Source organism: Microtus ochrogaster, chromosome 22 (genome assembly GCF_000317375.1).
Source record: "Microtus ochrogaster isolate Prairie Vole_2 chromosome 22, MicOch1.0, whole genome shotgun sequence".
Lineage (NCBI taxonomy): Eukaryota > Metazoa > Chordata > Mammalia > Rodentia > Cricetidae > Microtus > Microtus ochrogaster.
In genome coordinates this window covers 14,685,935-14,697,249 of record NC_022023.1, presented here as the reverse complement: position 1 = coordinate 14,697,249, position 11,315 = coordinate 14,685,935, and the positions used below count along the sequence as shown (strand labels likewise).

At 48.1% G+C, this 11,315-nt stretch overlaps 1 protein-coding gene across 1 annotated transcript in view; it reads left to right on the top strand.

Moving 5' to 3' along the window:
- The first annotated feature begins 7,285 nt into the window (after positions 1–7,285).
- Positions 7,286–11,315, top strand: part of Znf710 (zinc finger protein 710) — a 57,660-nt gene continuing 53,630 nt past the window's right edge. The window contains exon 1 of the mRNA XM_005357710.3: positions 7,286–7,393. The gene's annotated coding sequence lies outside the window, so the exon portion shown is untranslated. The remainder of the gene's footprint in view (positions 7,394–11,315) is intronic.

Below are 11,315 nucleotides of genomic sequence, written 5' to 3'. Positions count from 1 at the left end.
GAGGACTTTGTGCGGTTGGGGGTCATCCAGCCAGCTTTGACGCTGCCCTCTCAGCCTTGCCTTTTGTGCGTGTGTAAGTAAAAGCAGTCAAAGTTCATGTCTGCCAAAGAGAAGAGCTGGTGTGTGGGAACAGGGGGCGGGGGAGGGCTTGTATCACCTTACTAGGGCTCTTCAAAGGTTCAGGGAGCTGGTGTGGGAAAGGGGGAAAAGGTCCGGTCCTTCACCGTCTTTAGCTTTAAGAAAGTGTATTGTTATCAAAGCTGATGGGCCTGTCTGGTTTTTATTTTGAGAGGTCTTGTGACCATCGCTTTTTCACTTGTTTCAAAGCAAACTTACCTTTGAGAGCTTGGCCTCGGTGGTTTGGTCTGCTCCCCTCTCATCCCACACCCTAACCCCGTGCCAGGCACCTGCTCTTCTTGGAGCACAACCTTGAATTGACGGCTCCTAGCTCCGGCCACCTTGTGGAGCTGGCTTTGCTGCCTGAGGGCACTGGATAGAGCTTGGGGTAGGGGGAAATGGACAGGTGGATCCTATCTTGTTCCTCTAGTCTGGTCTGGTTTCCTGCATGACCCTGTGCCAAGAGTTTCTGTGCGTTTCACGGGGACTGACTGACTTCTTGGTTGCCTAGCATGTCTTCTTCAAGCTGTTCTGAGCTGACCCTTGGGCCCATGGTGTATGAGGCATTTATTTTGTACTCTTCTGTCACAACGAGGCATTTTATTTTAGGATCTCTACCTAGAGACAAGGAGACAGAAAAGGTCTGGAATATCTTTTGGGTTGGAGGAAAGAGTAATGGGGATCACCAGAGAGTTTGCATAGCTTCTGGTTTGCCTTGTGGCCTAGAAACCTCTCTAGCAAGACTGATCTTGGGAAGCAGCTAACGACTATTTCCTTCTCTTTTGAGACTTAGTCTCACTACCGAGTCCAGACTGGCCTTGAACTGGTGATCTTCCTGTCTCCCGAGTGCTGAGACTATAGGCATGTGCCATCACGCTTGGCTCTGGCATGGCTTGTTTCTAGAAGGGTATAAGTTACCTGTGGGTAACTAATCCTTTTGGGGTTTGCATATCAGATATTTTACATTATGATTCTTTTTTATTTTTATTGATTGGTTTTTCGAGACAGAGTTTTCTCAGTGTAACAGCCCTAGCCGCCCTGGAACTAACTGTGTAGACTAGGCTGGCCACGAACTCACAGACATCTTGTTTGCCCACTGAGTGCTGGGATTAAAGGCATGTGCCACTCATGCCTGGCCTATATTAGAATTCTTTTTTTTTTTTTTTTGACAGTGTTTCTCTGTGAAATAGCCCTAGCTATCCTGGAAGGAACTAGCTTTTGTAGACCAGGTTGGTATTGAACTCATGAAGATCTGCCTGCCTCTGCCTCCCGAGTGCTGGGATTAAAGAAGTGTGCCACCACTGCTCTGCCTGATTCTTTTTTTTTGTTTGTTTGTTTTTTTTTTTTTTTTTCGAGGCAGGGTTTCTCTGTGGCTTTGGAGCCTGTCCTGGAACTAGTTCTGTAGAGCAGACTGGTCTCGAACTCACAGAGATCCTCCTGCCTCTGCCTCCCGAGTGCTGGGATTAAAGGCGTGCGCCACCATCGCCCGGCTCTGCCTGATTCTTAACAGTGGTCAAATTACAATTATGAAGTAACAATGAAATAATTTTATGGTTGGGGGTCACCACAGCATGAGACACTGCATTAAAGGGTCGCAGCCTTAGGCAGGTTGAGAACCACGGAATAGTAGAAATCTAAAAGGAGGCATCTATTGCATCTCAGAGGAAACAGGTGAGGGGGCCCACCACTCCCCACACCCTGGTGGTGCAGGTTCCTACTTTGCCGCAGTCACCCACAGGTCCCTCACGCCTTACCAGGGCTTGGCCCCATGCAAGCTCACTCAGTTTGCAGAAGGGAAGGATCCCACCTATGCTAGGTCTCTGGTAAAGATGGTCGAACCATTGCTTTGACTTCAAAACTAGAAAATCTTAGAGACTGCTTAAAAACATCCAAGACAGGAAGAGCGCCCATTGACCTAACAGTCAATAGCGGGGAGTCCCCGGGATCTGTTCCCAGCACTTCCCACAAGGCCTCTACCTTGTCTGCTGCTACAGCTTCCTAGCCGCACATCCTTCAAAGAACATGGCTATGAAGACATGGCGCCAACCAGGGGCTTGTAGTGCCTGTGCAGACCAGGGTAACACGGCCTTATTTTCTAGGTATGCCGTCCTTGCTGCTCTGGGGGACTGGGCAGGCCAGGTCAGTTATCAGGGGAGCTTGCTGTTTTAACACCAACCTCTTTAAAGCCCTAGCAGTTCAGCGGGGTGGAAGTTTAGTCATCAGGATGTCCCTAAATTACTGGGTTTTGATCTGGAATACTTTCTTCATACTTTGTGCTTGTGCGTGGTTTATTTAGGGTTGGCTAGAGGGGAGGAATGGGGACAGAAGCAAGGGCCCCAGCTAGCTGATCTCCTCCATTCAGGGTTTAGATCTGCTAGAATGTCTGTTTCGTGGGGCAGAGAGCTTGGCTCTGTATGGATTTTCCCCTGCCAATCTATTTATTATTGATTTATTTATTGCTTATTTGCTCTGCCCATTGCTAAGCCCATGTAAGACTAATATACAGTTGGCCTTTCATAAATACTTGTTGAATGATGTACTGGGCATTAGGAAAAGCATTTCCCTCCCAGGAGTAGCCCAGAAATGACACACAGAGGCAGGGACAGGGAGGTGATTGATGGGAACTGCAGAGTTGTGCTGTGATTCATTGTCTCAAACAAGCTCCAGACAGGTAAGGCAGGAGGGGGCTGGGAAGAGTGGATCCTGAATGGGTGGAGCCACAGGGTGGAGACGTCTGTAAAACAATAGAGAGGTTTTGAATTGGACTCAAGACACTGGGAGAATAACACAGTCAGGTGTTCCGGGCCAGGATTATGCTAAAGTATATATATCATCTCCCATAGTCCTTGTCAGGTGCTTGCAAACACATGGCTGTGCTCTCGCTTGGTAGCCTGGGAAACAGCCCAGAGGAGTCAAGGCACTTGTCTGGGGCCTCAGAGCTAGCATCTGAACCAGGCAGAGTGGCTTCTGACTTTGCTTCCCTACAGTAACAATGTGACCAGGCCTCTCTACTCGTACAAAGGAACTGGGTCTTCAGCTTTTGGGTTCTTCTGAAAGGACAGTGGAAGAGAAGCGGATAAAAGCATTGTCAGTCTGCCCCAGAGAGGGAGGGGTCCTTACACTGCCTGACGATGGCTAGGCCGATGAGGGCTGAAAGGGTGTGCTTGCTTTCCAGGCTCTGGTTACTCCCCAGTAGCGGTTCCAGATCAGGACTATTTTTGTACCTGACAAGAATTTAGGATGCATGTGCACACGTATGAACACAGGTGATGCCTGAATTGAATCCAGGGTTTTGCACATGTGCAGAACCACTGAGCTACACCCCTACCCGATTGGAGTACGTTTACACTGGTGGGAATTTTAAAGCTTAGGACTGTACTGTTGAGCGCTGGGCAAATGGCTCAGGCGGGAAAGTGTTTGCCTTGCATACAGGAGGACCAGAGTTAGAGGGTCAGCACCCACATGAAATCCATGGTATACACTTGTAACTCTAGAATTGGAGAGGTGGAGACAGAAGGGTTTCTGGGGCTTACTGGGTAGGCACCCTAACTAATCTAGGAGACCATGTCTCAAAACCAAGTGGATGCATGTAGACATGAATATGTGCACTCCCCACCCCCACAAATGCACCCGCATATAGGAACACACGTACACACACAAGAAAGGTCACCATTGGCTTTGGGGTCTCCAGATGTCCCACATATACAGGCCAGTCTGCTAGCCCAGCGTGGTCCAGATCAGCCCAGCTGCCTGTGTCTGGGCAGTCTATGGTGTTCTAGGCACTATGCTGACCTGTCCTCCTGGAGCTCGCAGTCTGTCTGGGAGACAGACATTAAACGAATAATTACACAAATACTCTTTAATTACAGTTGTTATAAATGCTTCAAAGGAAAAAGTTCAGAGGCATAGGAGGCAATAATTAGGGAGGGAGGAGCGAAGGGACGGTCCCTGAAGAAAGGGCATTTGAAACAGCCTCCTGACTGGGAAGGAGGGTTTTAACCAGGGTGGTATACATTGTTGTCTTTTCTTTTTTTGGAAATAGAAACAGTAAAGAAGAGAAAGGCACTCTGGGTAATAATGCACAGGTTTAGACAGCTGGTACCCATCTGACTGAAAAACCTTTATTAACATTTTATTTCTTTTTATTAAAGATTTTATTTAATTTTATGTGCATTGCTGTTTTGTCTGCATTCGTGTCTGCATTAGGGTGTTGGATCCCCTGGAACTGCAGTTACAGATGGTTGTGAACCGCCATGTGGATGCTGGGAATTGAACCTGGGTCCTCTGGAAGAGCAGCCTTTGCTCTTAACCGCTGAGCCATCTCTCCATCCCCCAAACATTTTATTTCTTCACTGTGTATGTGTTTGAGCACAAGAATGCCATGGCACCTTGTGTGGAATCAGAGGACAATTTGGTCTTTCCATCATATGGATCCTGGGGGATTGAACTTAGGTCGTGGGGCTTGACAGCAGGTGCCTTAGCCTGCGAAGCTATCCTGCTGACAGCTCCTCTCCCCTCTTGATGGGTTTCTGTTTGTTTGGTTGTTTTTAGTAACTAAGGCTGGCCTCAATTGCTGTGTCGCTGAGAGACTGGCCTTGAACACCCGGTCCTCCTCTAGCAGCTCCCAAGTGCTGGCATTGCAGGCATGTGCCACCAAACCCTGCTTGCCTTAAGTTCACAGCCACCCTCCTGCCCTTGCCTCCCCAGTGTTAGGATTCCAGGCACCTCACCAGGCCTGGCTGAGTCTGTTCACTTGGACATGAATCTTGCTGTTCTATGTGGTTGATGTACCAGCACCACCTGCATTATCTGGGAGCCTGGTAGAAATGCAGACTCCTGGGCCCCTGGGCAGGTTTGCTGAACCTGCATTTTAACAAGAGCGCTCCAGAGGTGGCATAGGTGGACACAAGACCCGAACTGGAAGGTTATTAGTTTTGCAGGCAAGGAGCGGTGTGACCTGGAACACCGGCTCTGCCAAGTAGCAGGGAATTAGGCAATTTCCCAGGGCCCTTCTGGCGGCTCTGACCTTTAGTTTTGGAGCTTTGTGCTGTTTGCAAGCCTGTTGAGGACCAGGGTCAGCGCCACTGCCGCCTCCACTGCTGCTGCCCTGCAGCCTTCACCCCTGGGGTTTCCCCTTTCACTTTAGTAAAGCACTCAGTACCCTTAGAGCTTTTATGACATGGATCAGGATCAGGAAGTTGTAAGGGGTATCGGAGCTTTGTGGCATGGACTGTACTCAGGGAGACTGAGCCTAAGTAAGGAAAACTGACAAGGTCAAAGGGCTTTAGGGAAGAGAGAGGTAAGGTTTCTGCCAGAAGTGGAAGTTCAAGGGGGGGGGGGGAAACTCCTCAGTAATTCGTGATTGGGAACTTAGTCCCTGGCACCCTGAAGTCACTTCAGGGAGGACTAGACAGTCCTTTATTTCCTGCAGTTGGGACAGGAGTTTTACTGGAGCCATGCAGGTTTTGTTTGTGGTGTTTAGGAAGAAGACTACTTATTAGCATCAGAGGAGCCCTTGGCTCTTGACACTGGATCTCAGCCTGTGGGGCTTGTCCCTTCCCAGAGGTCACATTTTAGATGTTTACATTACCATTCAGAATGGTAGCAAAGTTACAGTTATGAAGTAGCAATGGAGTAATTTTATGTTGGGGGTCACCATGACACAAGGAACTGTATTAAAAGGTCGCAGCATTAGGACGGTTGAGAACCACTGGTCTAAGCTAAGCTGCTGGTGATAGAACCCAGGGTCTCTTGCGTGCAAAGCCAGAGAGAAATGTCACCACTGGCTACAGCTGTAGCCCTTTTTCTTTTTCTTTTTTCCCCCCTTTTCTTTCACTTTCATTTTAATAAAATGATTGTGTGGGGGAGGGGTGTATGTGCACGTGGCTGTCAGAGAACAATTTGTGGGCATCCACTCTCCTACCACCATGTGGGTCCTGGGGATTGAACCTGGGTTGTTAGATGTGATGGTCAGTACCCTTACTCTTTGAGCCATCTTGCTGACCCTCTCTTTTTATTTTGAGATAAGGCTTAAACTTACCTTGCTCCATAGCCAGGGCAGACTGTGACTAGCTATCACCCAGATCTTTGGTTCAACAGTACTTACTATGTCCTGGGCACAATTCTAAGTACTTTACATACCGTCAATTAGCTTAATTCCTTATTTTTTTCCTTCTGATTGGGGGTAGAGATTGAGACAGTCCTGTAGCCCAGGCTGCCCTCCAGCGTGCTGTGTGGAGCTGAAGCTGTCCTCGAACTCCGAATCCCCCTTCCTATACTTCCTGTGCTGGAATTGCGGGGCGTGTGCTACTGTAGGGAGCTCTGTTTCAATATTTAAATTAGCTCCTTTAAATAGAATAACTTTGCTGAAGTCACATGTAGCAAGCACTAGACACAGCCAAACACATGTAGCGAGCATCCTCGGACACAGGTGGGCTGGGAGTGAGATCCTGTGGTAGTAGCGAGGCGCCCTCCCCCGTAGTTAGTGTTTCCTGATTGTTCACGTGTGTGACAGGAAGAATTTTCCTAAGGAAACAGAGAGTGGCTGGGGCCAGGTTCCCAGACTGCCCCTGAAATCCCGCTACGCCACTGGGTCCAAGTTCCTCTAATTTGCAAAGCAAAGAATTAGCAAGCGAGATGCCGGGAGCCTTGAAGACTAAACATTGCGCTAGCCCAGCCTTTGAAGAGTTGCACCCTTGAATTAGGGGAGGGGGCTGTAAGAGGAAATTGGGGTAGATCCCCAAACGGAACAGATTAAAGGGTGTTAAAACCGAAGCTGGGCCAAATGCATGTCAGCAGCATCATAAGGTGAAATAACTGCTTTTATTACCTCCTGATTAACGCGCGGTGCTCCCAGGCCTGACCCCCCCCCCCGCCTTGTGTCCCTCCCCCCCTCCCCCCCGCAACAGAGGCTTTGCCTTCTCTTTTACTCTTTCCCGAGCTATCTGAATTTTCATTCGTATGATTTTTCCCTTTATAACATGTTTGCGTGTGTTGCAAACGAGGTCAAATCACTATCAGGAGTAAGCTGGCCTCTAAGAGGGCTTTGGTTCCGTCTTTCACACCCGCCATTGTACGAGTTTCTGGTATTAAATATATATGCTCTATTATGTGTTTATTTCTGGGAGTTCGCGGAGAGCTGTGGGGGAACGTAAGGGTTTTCTGAGCAGTCAGAACTAAGCAGAAGAGATCGTGGCCTGACTGTCTTCCCTCTGCACCCCTGGTTAGGAACGACGGAGTCAGAACGAGGCTGGAAGGACGGCTACGGAAAGCACGGGTGAGAAGTGGTGACAGCTCCCTTGTGTGTGGTTCGTCTGGGGGTGGGGGAGGTTGTATGACTGTGTGCCACCCTGGACGCCCTCCCATCTACAGCAGGACGGTGATGGCATGGTTGTGGCTTCCTGGTTGTGAAGGCAGTTCTGCGTGCCTGGGAAAACACAGAGGCAAACTTGACCGCTGGTGTTACCTGTCAGTCACACCCGTCTTCCCCGTACTGACCACGTCCCAGCTGCTCCCTTGAGAACTGTAGGTGCCCTTTGGAAGCCAGTGGTGTGGTTGGTTAATCTCACTTTGATTCTGATGCTGGACCCTGGACCTACAAACAGTTGCATCTGACAAGTGCTTTGTTCTGTCGTTGTGACTCTATTAGCTTTAGACCTCAAGGAGGCTTGTGGAAAATGCCTTTGCTCGTCCTCCCTCTGTACCCCTACTTGATGTGGGCCTGTTCACCCCTGCCCAAGCTGGAAATCTGTGCCTGCTTCCCTAGGCAGCTGCCCCTGCCCTTCCATCATGTGCTACCCCCACCCCCTAACTCTCACCCCCATTGCCTTAGTCGGTTGCCTCAGTAGGAGTAGGCTTCTTTATCCTGGGTTCCAGGTTTCTGTCTACATTTGTGGATAGGCCAGTCTGCTGTCGCCTTTCTTTTCTTTCTTTTTTTTTTTGGGGGGGGGCAGGCTTTCCAGGCAGGGTTTCTCTATGTAGCCCTATCTGTCCTGGAACTAGCTCTGTAGACCAAGCTGGCCTCGAACTCACAGAGATCTGCCTGCCGCTGCCTCCCGAATGCTGGGATTAAAGGCATGCACCACCACTGCCCGGCCTGTTTTCTTTTTTTCTTTTTACCTCTACAGACTGAAAAAGATTTAGAGATACTTGGTGTCTGTCTTTTGTTTGTTCATATTTTGAGACTCCTTGGAATTCAGTATGTAAATCAGGCTAGACTCAAACTCACCTGGCTGGGATTAAAGGTGTGCATAACCGCGCCCTATCTTTTCCCCCCAAACAACACAGTCACTGTTGTCCCCGCTAGCACTCATTTGTCACAGTAATTTAGCTGCTTTTCTTTTTCTTTTCTTCTGTCTTTTCTTTCCTTTCTCCCTCTTCATTTTGTCTTGTTTTGTTTTTCAAGACAGGGTTTCTCTGTGTGGCCCTGACTGTCCTACAATTCACTCTGTAGCCCACACTGGTCTCAAACTCAGAGATCCGCCTGCCTCTGCCTCCAGAGTGCTGGGATTAAAGGCGTGCACCACCACCACCTGGCTTTTTGGAGAGGGGCTCTCGCTATGTAGCTTGTTGTGTAGACCAGGCTGACCTCATTCACGGCTATGCCAGCCTCTGCCTCTTGAGTGCTGAGATCAAAGGCATACAACACTATTCCCACCTTCTTTTCTTTCTTTAATTCCACAAATAAATTAGTTGCTGTGGTAATTTGGATGTAATTGTCCCCCATAAACTCACTGTTAGGTACTATTAGGAGGTGTGGCTTCGTTGGAGTAGGTGTGGCCTCGTTGGAGGAAGTGTGTCACTGTGGGGGTGGGTTTTGAGATTTCCTATGCTCAAGACACCGCCCACTGTCACAGACCATTTCCTGTTGCCTTCTGATGTAGCCAGCACCATGTCTGCCTGCACGCTGCCATGATTTTAATGGACTGAACCTCCGAACTGTAAGCGAGCCCCCTCGATTAAATGTTTTCCTTGTAAGAGTTGCTGTGGTCATGGTGTCTCAGCAATAGAAGCCCTAACTAAAACAAGTGATGCTAAAAAATATTTTTTAAGAGTGTGTGTGCGCGTGTGTGCACACTCAAGCACTCGCTCATTCATTAGAACTTGAGGGACAACTTAGGAGAGTTGGTTCTGTTTTACCCTGTGAGAGCTGATGAGTGAACTCTGGTTCAGGTTGTTAGACTTGGCTTCGCATAGCTGCTGAGCCATCTTGTTACCCGGATGCTGTTTTAGATGCTGTGTGTGCTTATCTCTGTCTTGGCTGTCTTTTTCCTCGTCTTCAGCATCTGGTTTATGCAGGTTTTCCCCTTCATCTCAGCTCTTCCTAGGATTATGGTGGCGATGGTTTTTCAATCAGAAAATTTCAGTTTCTAAATGGCTAAAAATTTGATTTTATTATATTTAAGAATTAGTTTCACTGGGTATAGAATACGAGCTTGGTGGGTTGTTTGCTCTTGGTACTTACAGGCGGTGTTCCGCATGTGTTTGTTTTTTATTTGGGTGTTTTTTTTTTGTTTTTTTTTTTTTTTTTGGTTTTTCGAGACAGGGTTTCTCTGTGGCTTTGGAGCCTGTCCTGGAACTAGCTCTGTAGACCAGGCTGGTCTCGAACTCACAGAGATCCGCTGTGTTTGTTTTTTAGACAGGGTCTCACTGTATAACTTCCTGGCTGTCCTGGAGCTCACTTTGTAGACCAGGCTGGCCATAAACTCACAGAAATCCTCCTGCTTCTGCCTGGGACTGAAAGCATGTGCCAGCCCACCTGATCCTTTCATTGTTAATGTAAAAGTTGCTGGCCCAGTTAGGTCCTCCCTGATTGCCCCAGGGTTGAGGAGAGCAGAGTGGAAAACTACGCTTTTGCACTTCCCTGTAAAAGTATGAAGGAGTGGATTTCGTGCTGCCGCGCTGAGGGTTTGTTAGGACCTTAAAACAGGAACGGACGGCCTGCTCAGACCCCCACACTTAGACTCAGCTTTCTGAAAGCTTGGAGCCATGTTCCTTCTTTCTGGATCACCGACCAGTGCCTGGCTCACTGTTGGGAAGAGTCATTGCTTAATAGATACCTATTGATTGAGCAGAATTTATGATAAAATCGATGTTACTCTTCTTGAATAATAATAAGAATGTTGTAAGGCCACCTGTCCTGTGATTGCGGGCGAGTCCGGCCTGCTCTTTCTGGCCAGTCTCTGAAAGACACTTTCTAAGGTATTCTGAGATACCAGCGTTCAGTGCAGTTTATGAGTGTTGCTACAACACCAGATGTCAACTCTTGCCTCACAACTGTTATGGAGAGATAAGAGGGCTGCTGAAAGAGCATGACCTAGAGGTAGCTGGATGTGAACTGGAAGAGAGGGAAATGGGCCAGTGGTGGCGCACGCCTTTAACCCCAGCACTCGGGATGCAGAGGCGGGCCGAACTCTGAGTTTAGGATAGCCAGGAATACACAGTAAAATTCTACCTTGAAAAAGAAACAAAGGGCTGGGAAGATGGCTCAAAGGTTAAGAGAACTGACTGCTGTTCCGGAGGTCCTGAGTTCAATTCCCAGCAACCACATGGTGACTCACAACCATCTATAATGAGATCTGGTGTCCAGAACACTATATACATAATAAATTTATAAAAAAGAAAAGCAAAACAAACGAAAGAAATAAGAAAAAAAGAGTGAGCTTCCATAATATAGGAACTGGGTTACATTGCTGGCCTGGTGTGCATAAGGCCTCAGTAGATTATAAAATTATAAAATTTTGACAGCTGGTATTAAAGATGTGTACCACACTGCCCAGCTCCAAGCTCTCTTCTTTTGAATTGATACTTCATTGGTCAAGAGCCTGTCTTCCTCCATCTACTTGGCTAGACCCAGTTGAATGTGTGTAAATCTCTGCTGTGTCTCCACGGCAAAGCTTGGGCAATAGGTGGCGAAGGCAAGCCCTGCCCACCGCATCAGACACAATGATGGAGATTAGAGATGGACTCTGCAGTCCTGTCTTTGAAGGGGCCAGCTTTCATCAGAACGTCTGAACTTCAGCATTATTTCAAGGGAGCTTTTATTACTGCCTGTGAACTGGCCTTAGGTAGGCGCCGGCCACTGCCTGATGCCCAGAGAGATCACTCTCTGCTCTCTGAAACTGATGCCTTTACTTTGTCTTTTTTTTTTTTTTTTTTTTGGTTTTTCGAGAAGAAGACGGCATACGAGATTAAGCATG